This window comes from Triticum urartu, chromosome 6A, assembly GCF_056163025.1.
Source record: "Triticum urartu cultivar PI428250 chromosome 6A, HENAU_Tu73, whole genome shotgun sequence".
Taxonomy (NCBI): domain Eukaryota; kingdom Viridiplantae; phylum Streptophyta; class Magnoliopsida; order Poales; family Poaceae; genus Triticum; species Triticum urartu.
This window is the reverse complement of record NC_141878.1, coordinates 39,339,973-39,350,113: the sequence shown is the minus strand read 5'-3', so window position 1 is coordinate 39,350,113 and position 10,141 is coordinate 39,339,973. Positions and strand designations below refer to the sequence as shown.

The following is a 10,141-nucleotide window of genomic DNA, read 5'->3' as shown; positions in this document are numbered from 1 at the left end:
GAGGCTATACGCCAGGCGGGGATCATGATGGAGCAAGTGAAGATGGCTCGGGAGGCCAGCCAAGCAGCCTATGACGCAAGTTCGGCTCTTCAGAGCAACGTCAAGGTCAGTCGACTCAACACTTGGTCTGTTATGATATGCTGTTTGAAGAGTCTCTTTTCCGAAGATCTTTTGTATCTGTATCTGTACACCCACTGGGTGTGTCTGCCAATTCTTGGACGAGTGGGGGCACGCTAAGTGCACCCACTGGGTGTAGTCCCTGAGACTACGGTGGACTGCTGGCAGTCGACTGTAGTCTTTTCATTGTGTTGCTGTAGCTGTATTTCTTCACTCAGTTTTTCCCCGAAGATCTTTTTTTTTGGTTGAACCAGTGGGGGCACGCTGAGTGCACCCACTGGGTGTAGTCCCCGAGACTACTGTCGAATGTTTTTGATTCGGTTGTGGTCTTAGAAACATCGTCATTGTCTCTTAGTTACTCGGAAGCAACTTATCTTGGACGTCTGTCGACTGATTTTTCTTTTACAGAAATCCTGCGAACTTGTAGCTCGCTATACTGAGTTGGAGAAGCAGAAGATTCAACTGAACCTTGATCTGGAGCTGGCCAGAACAGAGCTGCAGAAGGTCAGAGACGGCGCCGCAGGTAAGACGACTTTGTCGACTGGTTAGTTTTTAGGCTTGAGTACCCTTCTGCTATTTCCGAGTCAATCATCACTTCTTTGCAGAAAAACTGAGCGAAGCTCTGGCGAAGAAGGATCAGGACTTGGCTGCTGCCCGTAAGGAGGCTGACGACAAGACCGCTCTGGCCGAACAGAAGCTGGCTTCGGTCGGCCAATTGGAAGAAGAGAATGCCAAGCTGAAGACCGCTCTAAATGAAGCCAACCGGGAGTGTACACGTTGGAAGAAGGAGAACCTCACCCTGAGCGAGAAGATGGAAGGCATCGCTCGCAGGAGGGACGACCTGGAGAGCTACTTGAGGAGCCTCGCCAAGAAGTTGTACATCAAGCTTGAAGGTGCACATTCAGTTCCGACTGGTTTTTTTGCGTCGACTCAGTCTATGAAAATTGATTTATCCTTGGATCATGTATGCAGAGATTTGCCAGAACTTTGAAGAGGAGACTGGGCGTATCGAAACAGGTTTGGATCCAATCAACTCCCCCGTGAAGGATGAAGCTTCCATGAATCTGCTCCGACTGGAATCTCGCATTGACGGCGTCGTGGACTACTTGGCTCGACTGAAGGTTTCCATGTCACGGATCGACCCGGCACTTTGGCTAGAGGCTACGCTCCAAAACGATCTCGAGTCTCTGATGACTCGTCTTAACGGGATCCCTGACCGAGTGCAGGAGTGGAAGAATTCTTCTGCTCGGTGTGGAGCTGATGTGGCTCTGTCTCTGGTCCGCGTCCATTGCAAGGAGGCGCGAGAAGAAAAGCTGGCCGCCATCCAAGTTTCCAATACCAGGAAGCACAACTTCCAAGACTTCTTGGAGACCTTCATCGCTGCTGCCACCCGTATTGCAGACGGGATTGACTTGGACGAGTTCGTCGCCCCTTCCAGTCCTCCTCCTGAGGAATGAAAAACTTTTATGCTTCGCTTTAAATTTGCCTCGGAATGCCGAGTGGATTTGTAACCGTTAAACTCCGCCGAGCCGAGGGCTTGAGTACTTTGATCTGAGGTCTGGGACCTTTTAGGCTTTATCTGATCTTGATTTCTCGTTGAATATCTTCATGGTTTGATTCGTCGAGTGGATCTTGATCTTCACTCGGAATAACCTTGTATTTGCGGCGCAGCTCCGAAGGGGAAGGTAGCAGTCGACTCGTGGATTGGGTTGTGTCTTGTACTTAGGCGAGCACTGGGCTGCAGCTAAGCCTCCGAGTGAGAGGTTTGCTCTCCACTCGGTAGGATTTTTGAACACTTAGGCAAGCGTTGAGCTGCAGCTAAGCCCCCGAGTGGGAGGTTTGCTCTCCACTCTGTAGGATTTTTAAACACTTAGGCGAGCGCTGGGCTTCAGCTAAGCCCCCGAGTGGGAGGTTTGCTCTCCACTCGGTAGGATTTTTAAACACTTAGGTGAGCGCTGGGCTGCAGCTAAGCCCCCGAGTGGGAGGTTTGCTCTCCACTCGGTAGGATTTTTAAACACTTAGGCGAGCGCTGGGCTGCAGCTAAGCCCCCGAGTGGGAGGTTTTCTCTCCACTCGGTAGGATTTTTAAACACTTAGGCGAGCGCTGGGCTGCAGCTAAGCCCCCGAGTGGGAGGTTTGCTCTCCACTCTGTAGGATTTTTAAACACTTAGGCGAGCCCTGGGCTGCAGCTAAGCCCCCGAGTGGGAGGTTTGCTCTCCACTCAGTAGGATTTTTAAACACTTAGGCGAGCACTGGGCTGCAGCTAAGCCCCCGAGTGGGAGGTTTGCTCTCCTCTCGGTAGGATTTTTAAACACTTAGGCGAGCGCTGGGCTGCAGCTAAGCCCCCGAGTGGGAGGTTTGCTCTCCACTCGGTAGGATTTTTAAACACTTAGGCGAGCGCTGGGCTGCAGCTAAGCCCCCGAGTGGGAGGTTTGCTCTCCTCTTGGTAGGATTTTTATATACTTAGGCGAGCGCCTGACTGCAGCTAAGCCTTTAAGTGAGAGAACTTAGGCGAGTACTGGACTGCAGCTAAGCCCCCGAGCAGGAGGATTGCTCTCCACTCGGTAGGATTTTTTCAAACTTAGGCGAGTGCCTGACTGCAGCTAAGTCTCTAAGTGAGAGAACTTAGGCGAGTACTGGACTGCAGCTAAGCCCCCGAGTGGGAGGATTGCTCTCCACTCGGTAGGATTTTTTCAAACTTAGGCGAGAGCCTGACTGCAGCTAAGCCTCTAAGTGAGAGAACTTAGGCGAGTACTGGACTGCAGCTAAGCCCCCGAGCGGGAGGATTGCTCTCCACTCGGTAGGATTTTTTCAAACTTAGGTGAAACGGATTCGCAGCTAAGTCACCCACTGGGGGATTTCGTATGCAAACAAGAGTGACAGCAATTATTGGGACGCTCTTGTCTTTGGTGAAAATGAACTGCAGAAAATTTTTCTTATTACATCTCGTCCAAGGGAGAACTCAAGTGTAAAAGGGGCGGAGTAGTTCCGCATTCCAAGCTCGTGGCTCGTCGATCTGGTGATCGACATTGTAGAGGTGATATGCTCCATTGTGGAGGACTCTGGTGACGATGAAGGGGCCTTCCCAAGTAGGAGCAAGTTTGTGTGGTTTCTGTTGATCCGCTCGGAGGACCAAATCTCCTTCCTAGAAGGCTCGACTCTTCACATTTCTGGCATGGAATCGACGCAAGTCTTGCTGATAGATGGTCGATCTGATCATAGCCATCTCTCTTTCTTCTTCTAGGAGGTCGACTGCGTCTTGCCGGGCTTGTTCTGCTTCATCTTCGGTATAAAGTTCGACTCGGGGTGCGTTGTGAAGAAGATCACTTGGCAGAACTGCTTCGGCTCCATAAACCAGAAAGAATGGAGTTCTTCCAGTCGACCGGTTCGGGGTGGTCCTCAATCCCCACAGAACTGAAGGAAGCTCGTCGACCCAAGCACCTGCCGCATGCTTGAGATCACGCAGCAGTCGAGGCTTTAGTCCTTTGAGAATCAGACCATTTGCTCTTTCAGCTTGTCCATTCGACTGGGGATGGGCGACCGATGCGTAGTCGACTCGAGTGCCTTGAGAGGCGCAAAAAGCTCTGAACTTGTCCGAATCGAAGTTTGACCCATTGTCAGTGATGATGCTATGCGGGACTCCATATCTGAATGTTAGCCCTCTGACGAAACTGATAGCAGTGCAAGCATCAAGATTCTTGATAGGCTTAGCTTCAATCCATTTGGTAAACTTGTCGACTGCCACAAGCACATGAGTGAAACCACTTCTGCCTATTCTCAGTGGGCCAACCATGTCTAGTCCCCAGACAGCAAAGGGCCAGACGAGTGGAATGGTCTTTAGGGCTGATGCAGGCTTGTGTGACATGTTGGAGTAGAACTGGCAACCTCCACACTTGTCGACTATCTCTTTTGCCATCTCATTTGCTCTTGGCCAGTAAAATCCTGCTCGGTATGCTTTAGCCACAATGGTCCGAGAGGACGCATGGTGACCACAGGTCCCCGAGTGGATATCATTAAGGATCATCTGACCCTCTTCTGGTGTTATGCATTTCTGACCGATTCCAGTCGCGCTTTCCCTATACAACTGTCCCTTTATGATTGTGAAGGCCTTGGATCGGCGGACGATCTGTCGAGCCTCTTCCTTGTCCTCCAGGAGTTCTTTCCTCAAGATATACGCGATGTATGGTACCGTCCAGTCAGGAGTGATAGCCAAGACCTCCATGACTAGGTCGACCACAACAGGAACTTCGACTTCAGTCGGATCTATGGCACTTTTCAGTTGTGGGGCTTCTTCTGTGAAAGGATCCTCCTGGACTGACGGCGAGCGGATGTGCTCCAAAAACACATTGCTGGGAATGGCTTCTCTCTTGGAGCCTATCTTTGCCAGATCATCAGCTTCTTGATTTTTCAGTCGGGGGATGTGATGAAGCTCTAACCCCTCGAATTTCTTTTCTAGCTTTCTTACTGCGTTGCAATAGCCAGTCATAGCTGGGCTTCTGATGTCCCACTCCTTCATCACCTGATTAACCACCAAATTTGAGTCGCCGTAGACCATGAGGCGCCGGACACCGAGTGAAATGGCCATGCGCAACCCGTACAAGAGTGCTTCATATTCTGCTTCATTGTTGGAGGAATCGAAGTGAATCTGGAGAACATATCTGAGCTTATCTCCTCGGGGGGAGACCAATACTACCCCAGCACCGGAACCGTTCAGCATCTTAGATCCATCGAAGAACATGGTCCAGTGCTCCGAGTGAACTTGAGTCGGGAGTTGCTGTTCAATCCACTCGGTGACGAAATCTGCAATTGCTTGGGACTTGATAGCCTTCTTTGCTTCAAACTTGAAATCTAGGGGGAGGAGTTCAATCGCCCACTTAGCCACTCGACCAATTGCATCTCTGTTGTGCAAGATCTCTGATAGTGGAGCGTCGCTGACAACTATAATGGAATGGTCAGAGAAGTAGTGTGCAACCTTCTTCGTGGTCATGTAGATCCCATATACAAGCTTCTGGTAATGGGGATATCTTTGCTTCGAAGGGGTCAAAACTTCAGACACATAATATACTGGGCGCTGAACTCTGAAGGCCTTTCCTTCTTCTTCCCGCTCGACTCGTAGACGGTGCTCAGCCAGCCCCCTGGAAACTCCAGGCATGTCAGAAGGCTTCCATGCGAAGACGTCCCAGTTCTCACAGAGGAACTGGATGAGCGCTTCTTCCTATTTGGAGTCGAGCGTCGTCGAGATGTGAGTCAGAGTAGCGTCAGGGTCGGTCGGGTGAATGTGAGCTAGCTTGGTTTCACCGGACGACTGAAAAGCAGATTCTGAAGCAGGCTTCTTGGCTCGTAGCAATTCACTCGGATCAGGAGTCTTCTGGTACTCTTGTAGCTCAACAACTGCCATCTGAGCATCAGCAATCTTCGATCCTTTCTGAAAACACTCTTCTGCTTTCCTCCGATTGCCGGTAACGGTGATCACACCTCTGGGGACGGGCATCTTCAACTTGAGATGCACGTAGCATGGTCGAGCCATGAAGCGTGCATAAGCTGGCCGGCCCAGAATAGCATGATAAGCACTTTGGAAGTCCACAACCTCAAATGTCAACTTTTCCCTGCGGTAATTCTTTGAATCACCGAGAACCACATCGAGAGCAATCTGGCCGAGTGACTCAGCTTTCTTTCCAGGAATGACTCCATGGAAGCTCATGTTGCTGGCACTGAGCCTGGACATCGGAATGCCCATCCCCTTCAATGTTTCAGCATACAATATGTTCAGGCCACTGCCACCATCCATCAGGACTTTGGTCAGTCGAGTGCCTTCGACAACCGGGTCGACCACCAAAGCTTGCCTCCCAGGGGTGGCAATGTGCGTAGGGTGATCGGACTGGTCGAATGTGATGGCAGTCTGAGACCACTTCAAATAACTGGGTGTCGCCGGAGCAACCATATTCACCTCACGGTTAATGACTTTCAGTCGACTTTTGCTTTCGACATCAGCAAAAATCATCAGGGTGGAATTGATTTGGGGGTATCCATCGTCACTGTCTTCCTTGTCCTCAACTCTGTCTGACTCTTTTTCCTTGTCCTTGGACTGCTTGCCTTGAAACTGCTGGATTAGGAGCCGGCACTGTCGAGTGGTATGTTTTGGGTAAATAAAATTACCCTCTTCATCTTTCTTGGTGTGGATGTGACATGGCAGATCCAAAACATCATTCCCATCCTGATCCTTGACTTTCTTGGGCTTCCAAGGGCCCTTGGGTTTTCCCTTGAAGTTTCCCTGGGCCAGGGCCAGGGCCTCCCCAGGGGCGGCTGGTTCGGCCTTCCGCTTTTGCTTCCGACTGGAGTTCCCTCCGGTTTCTTGGGCGACTACCTTGTGTTTGCCACTCCGGAGTCGATCTTCGTCTTCACCATTAGCGTATTTGGTGGCAATCTCCATCATCCGATTCAGAGACATCTCTCCGGTTCGACCGAACTTCAGATTCAATTCTCTGTATTTAACGCCTTCCTTGAAGGCACAAACTGCTTGATGGTCTGGCACATTCTCAACCGTGTGATGCAGTGTGGTCCACCTCTGGATGTAATCCCTCAGAGTTTCATTCGGTTTCTGCACGCAAGACCACAATTCTGTAAGGCCTGCAGGTCGCTTGCATGTTCCCTCAAAGGTGGTGACAAATACTCGGGAGAGGTCCTCCCAAGTGTAGATGCTGCTGGGTGCCAACTGATTTAGCCAGGCCTTGGCTGAGCCCTCTAACATGAGAGGCAAATGCTTCATGGCCACCTCATCATTGCCACCGCCAATCTGTACAGCCACTCGGTAATCTTCGAGCCAAGTGTCAGGCTTAGACTCACTGGTGAACTTGCTGACTCCCATCGCCAACCTGAAATTGGGAGGAATCACTGCGGCTCTGATGGCTCGACTGAAACACTCTGGCCCCGAAACACGCACTCTGCTGCTGGCAGGCGCATCCCTGTCATGGCCTTCTCGGTGAGCTCTGTTCCTGTCAACCAAACCTTGGATGAGGATAGACCTCACGTCAAAGCCTGGATCCCTGGGGTCGACTGGAATCCTCTGCCCAACACTATGAGGGCGCCTGTCGTCTTGATGTCGAGGCACATATGACCCACTCCTCAGGGGAGGGGTTGGCGCTCGACGTCGACCATCGCGATCGGATCGGTGATCATACTGCTCATTCCTTCTATACTGATCATGCCGGTCACCACGTCCCTCACGCCTCGGGGGCGATCTCGGGCTGTGAGCCGACTGGACTGTATCTGTTGCAACGGATCGACTGTGGATTCTATTCCGCGACTGAGAAACAGCGGAATTCTGGTTTCCCGCCGCCCGGAGCAACGCTCTGATCTGCAGCAAGCCCCTGCCAGCCTCCGACTGGGAGGGCTGAATCGATTCTGCTATACGGGCCGCGGCGGCCAAATTCTGAACTGGGGTTCGGTATACTTGCGTCGGCGGGAAGAGCTGACGTCGACTAGACTCGGGAGCCCGCTGACGCGCTTGCTCGTCGAGTGCTCGCTGGAGATTCTCCAGTCGAGTGCGCTCGGCCAAGTTAGCCAAGCACGCGTCCTCCAAGGCCCGGGCCTCGGGGGTCTCTCCGACGATAGGAGTGTGGAGCGCGTCCATGTTCCGGCGGCGAAGCTCCTCTCGCTGTAATGACGTGAGAGGTTCGGGGAGATACTCATCATGGGGATGCGACGGGTCGCCCCCACTCACGCCTCCATCGGCGCGAGGGAAGCCGGGAGGACTGTGCGTTCCATCGACCGCCAGAACCTCAGCCGCTAGGTCGCTGCTGTCACACTCGGATGCGATCTACGTGGAGCCAGTCGACAGGTCGAACAGGCCGCAGAGGGATTCGTCGGGCTCGATTGCCGCGACTTGTGGGGCGGCCGACTGGCGAGCCGCGGCATGCCTCGCCCACCTCTGAAGTCTCGACCGACCGGAGCGCTTGCGCCGGTGGGAGACAGAGCGGGGAGACGACACGGGGGCCGACCGATACTGGGTCGACGGCTGCCGCAGGAGGACGCCACGAACGCATGCGCGGAAGTGCGTCGCACCGCGGACGGGGAGCGCGTCGATGTCAAGTGGTGCCTCCTGAAGCTAGGCGGAGACGTCGGCGATGAACGTGAGCGCACCGAGGCGGATCTCGCGGCCCTCCACCAAAACTCCGCACGAAACCATGATCAAAGGGATCGAAAAAATCGCAACTTCTCCAATCAGGCGCTAAGATTCCTGCCCCACGGTGGGCGCCAACTGTCGTGGTTCTAACTCTGACGGTGATGTAGGGGGGTATGTATGCAGAGGCTAGATCTCAGCTATTGGGAAGTTGTAACACACCAAGATGTACGAGTTCAGGCCCTTCGCGGAGGAAGTAACAGCCCTACGTCTCGGTGCCCGGAGGCGGTCGACTGGATTACTAGTGTGTGAATAACAGGGGTGCCAACCCTCCATACTGAGGAGGGGGGTGGCTTATATAGAGTTCGCCGGCCCCCTCCTGCCCTCAGTAATGCAGGGTTTAAGGTACATTTAAGGTTGGGCGTTACTGCTAACGCCCTTAATAAAGTGCTATAATGACCATAAAGACTACTTACCAGTTGACCGTTTGCCTGCGAAGTGACTATAGGTCTCCTGGCGGTCGAGTGGTTGGCTTCATGGTCGAGTGATAGCTTTCTGGTCGAGTGTCTTGAATCCGTCGAGTGGGGTACCTTCAAGTCGATTGAAAGGTGACTTCTCCTAGGGATGTCCTAGGGTAGGGCTCCTTGGACAGGTCCGTGCCCCTACCCTAGGTACATGGCTTCATCAGCGTTGTCGTTCTCTTGTCTTGGTGGAGGAGGTTGAAGAGGTTCGTCTTGGTGTACTTCCTCGTTTGCTTCATCTTGGTGCGTCCCACTTCTAGATGCTTCCTTGTCAACTCTTGGTTCACCTTGTCGTGAGGTAGAAGCTTCCACTTGGACGGACGAGGTACTCTCCTTCACCTTCGTTGGACAAATCTTGCCAACAGACAAGTCTTGGATTGCTTCCGAAGGATCTTTATCTCCTACATCAACTGGCAATTGCTCTACTTGCGAGCCGTTAGATTCATCAAACTTCACATCTACTGTCTCCTCAACCTTTCGGGTGAAATTGTTGTAGACACGATTAGTGTGAGAGTTTGAGCCATTACCAAGTAGGAAACCTTCATGAGATTTAGGAGCAAATTTAGAACGACGATGCTTATCAAGAATGTAGCACTTTGAGCCGAATACTCAAAAGTATCCAACTTGGGGTTTGTTACCGGTGAGAAGCTCGTATGCCGTCTTGCCGAGCAGCTTCTGAAGTTACAAGCGATTTGTTGCATGACAATCTGTCTCAACCGCTTCCGCCCAAAAGTGTTTTGGAGTTTTGTACTCATCAAGCATCGTTCTCGGCATCTCGATAAGAGTTCGGTTCTTCCTCTGAACAACTCCATTTTGTTGAGGTGTGTACGTAGCTGAGAACTCATGTGAAATCCCTTCTTCGTCAAGAAAGGTATCCACATTTGCATTCTTGAACTCCGTTCCGTTGTCGCTATGAACCTTCTTGATCTTCACTTCAAATTGATTTTGGGCCATCCTAGTGAAGCTCTTGAAGATCTTTTGGACCTGCGATTTATCATCAAGAAAGAACACCCACGTGAATCTTGAAAAATCATCAACTATATGTCGGGGAAATGACACATATGGGATCACTGGAATCCCTACTATGGTTGGCGGGGCGCAAGGCTGTGAGAAGAGCAGGTCTAACAGAAAGCACACGGATCGTTTACCCAGGTTCGGGCCGCGAGGATGCGTAATACCCTAGTACTGCTTTGGTGGATGTATTGAGTGTTCTTGTGTTCTTGAGCTAGCTACGGGGTGTAACTTGCCCAAAAGAGCCGAATCCCCCTCCAGTACGCCATGGGCCTCCTTTTATAGTCGAAAGGGGATGCCACAGTGGCATACAGGAGGTGGAAAAGGCCAACAGTGCTGCGAGCTTATCGCCCATATTACAGGACAAGACGCAT

At 52.0% G+C, this 10,141-nt stretch overlaps 1 long non-coding RNA gene across 1 annotated transcript; it reads left to right on the top strand.

The window, feature by feature from the left end:
* The first annotated feature begins 441 nt into the window (after nucleotides 1–441).
* Nucleotides 442–1,212, top strand: LOC147963643 (uncharacterized). Its single transcript, XR_015609421.1, has 3 exons — nucleotides 442–640; nucleotides 723–1,010; nucleotides 1,090–1,212. It is a non-coding gene; the product is annotated as an uncharacterized LOC147963643 (long non-coding RNA).
* The last annotated feature ends 8,929 nt before the right edge of the window (nucleotides 1,213–10,141 follow it).